Source organism: Equus asinus, unplaced genomic scaffold, assembly GCF_041296235.1.
Source record: "Equus asinus isolate D_3611 breed Donkey unplaced genomic scaffold, EquAss-T2T_v2 contig_111, whole genome shotgun sequence".
In the NCBI taxonomy this organism is placed as follows: Eukaryota; Metazoa; Chordata; class Mammalia; order Perissodactyla; family Equidae; genus Equus; species Equus asinus.
Genome location: NW_027224752.1, coordinates 1 through 2,500, shown reverse-complemented (window position 1 = coordinate 2,500; position 2,500 = coordinate 1).

The following is a 2,500-nucleotide window of genomic DNA, read 5'->3' as shown; positions in this document are numbered from 1 at the left end:
GAGCGCCGCGGGACCGCAGGGCGCTCGGCCTTCTCGGAGGCTCGAGGGCTCCGGCGACCCGGCGGACGAGCAGCGGCGAGGCCGCTGGGGCCGCCGCCCTGCCGGGTCGACCGGCGACCCGGCCCCCGGGTCTCGGGTCTCGGGTCTCGGGGGGGTGGGGGGGGGGGGGGTGGGCGGGTCGACCAGATGTCCGCACCGAGCGCCCCGCGGGGCCGCGGGGCCGCGGGGCCGCGGGGCGCTCGGCCTTCTCGGAGCCCCGAGGGCTCCCTGGAGGCCGCCGGGGCCGCCGCCCTGCCGGGTCGACCAGCTGTCCGGCCCGGACTTGGTCCCCGGACCGGGGCGCGCGGGTCGACCAGATGTCCGCGGCGCTCGGGGCCGGGTCCCGGGTCTCTGGGTGCTCTGGGTGCGCTCCCGGCCCTCTGTCGGCTCCGAAGGCCCCGCGGACTCGTAGCCACGGGGTCCGGCGGCGCGCGGGTCGACCAGATGTCCGCGCCGAGCGCCGCGGGGCCGTGGGGCCGCGGGGCGCTCGGCCTTCTCGGAGCCCCGAGGGCTCCCTGGAGGCTGCGGACGAGCAGCCGCGAGGCCCCCGGGGCAGCCGCCCTGCCGGGTCGACCAGCTGTCCGGCCCGGACTTGGTCCCCGGACTGGGGCGCGCGGGTCGACCAGATGTCCGCGGCGCTCGGGGCCGGGCCCCGGGTCTCTGGGTGCTCTGGGTGCGCTCCCGGCCCTCTGTCGGCTCCGAAGGCCCCGCGGACTCGTAGCCACGGGGTCCGGCGGCGCGCGGGTCGACCAGATGTCCGCGCCGAGCGCCGCGGGACTGCAGGGCGCTCGGCCTTCTCGGAGGCTCGAGGGCTCCGGCGACCCGGCGGACGAGCAGCGGCGAGGCCGCCGTGGCCGCCGCCCTGCCGGGTCGACCGGCGACCCGACCCCCGTGTCTCGGGGGGGGGGGGGGAGCGGGTCGACCAGATGTCCGCACCGAGCGCCGCGGGGCCGTGGGGCCGCGGGGCGCTCGGCCTTCTCGGAGCCCCGAGGGCTCCCTGGAGGCTGCGGACGAGCAGCCGCGAGGCCCCCGGGGCAGCCGCCCTGCCGGGTCGACCGGCGGCCCGGCCCGGACTCGGGCCCCGGGTCCCGTGGCGCGCGGGTCGACCAGATGTCCGCGCCGAGCGCCACATGGCTGCGGGTCGCTCCGGCTTCTCGCAGTCCCGAGGGTTCCGCGGGCACGTAGCTGCGAGACCCGGGCGGCTGCCCTCCGCCCGGCTCACGGGGCGCTCGTGTCCATCAGCTGGTCGTGCGGAAATCCCGTGGTTGGCCTCCCTCCCTCCCTCCCTCCCTCGTCCAGCCGCCACGTTTTCGGGGTTCGTGCGACTGGGATGAAATAGACCTTCCCAACGTCAATCGGAGATCATCCATCATACCTCTCGAGTCCCCAAAAGCCAAGAAACACGCCAACCAAAACGCTTTTATTATGCCAACGGTTCCCGTTTTCATTCCTATCGTTTAGGGAGGTTTGGTGGCAGCAGCGGCCGAAAGCAAAAGGAAACCCGAGGAAAGCGGCTCCATCCACCAGGGCTGTGTCTCATCGGTGCCGACGCAGGAGGGACGGGCTTCGTTCGTTCGTTCGCTGCGGCCCAAATTCCCGGGCCGCCCGAGGACCGCTCGCACCGGCCCGAGGGAGGGAGCCCCGGCAGGCAGGATGCCTCCGGGGAAATGGCCAAGTCGACCGCGCGACCCACAACCCGCCCGACTCGGGGCGAGAAGGAGCATGGAGGAGGACTCCGTCCCCTAGTCGGCAGACGGCCCCGGGACAGGGACGTTCGCCAAAACCTCCCCAAGGCCGCTTTCCGTGACCGAGTCGGCCTCCCCGCCTGTACTCGTCCCGGCCCGAGAAACGAGACGCGGGGTGGATCGGGACCAGGCCACGCACCAGGCCGGCCGGCGCGGCATCCTCCCTCCCCCGACCTGACCTGACCTGGACGAACGCCTCCCATCGCCCGCCCCCGCGAGGCTGATCCGTCCGGCCGGTGAGGAGGCCGCTTGTCGGGCGCCACCTGCTGCCCGGCATCCTCTTATATAGTGTTCGAGGAGGTCGACCAGGTGGCCCGGCCTGGATTGGGGGGGGGGGGCGCGGGGTGCGGTGTCCCGGGCGGCGGGGGACGGGGGGGGGTAGGAGTGGAGAGGGAAAGGTGGGCGTGGAGAATGCCGGGGTCGGGGGTCGGCGCGGGGCGGGGCGGGAGTTGGGGATAGGGGAGGGGCGGGAGGCCGTCTGGACATGGAGGGTCGGAAGAGCGGTGGTGACAATGATTTTCATTATCATTTAGAAAGAAGAACGTGGACTTCTTTAGAGGAGTCCTTTGAATAGCTTCTCCATTTAGTTAACATACATCCAAATGGAGGTCGGGAAACTTGGGTCCTGTTAACATATGGATGGAAGTGGAAAGAACTATCGCGATGACCGTCCTTGTGTTTCTTTTATTTTTTCTTTCTTCCTGCTCCCCAAAGCC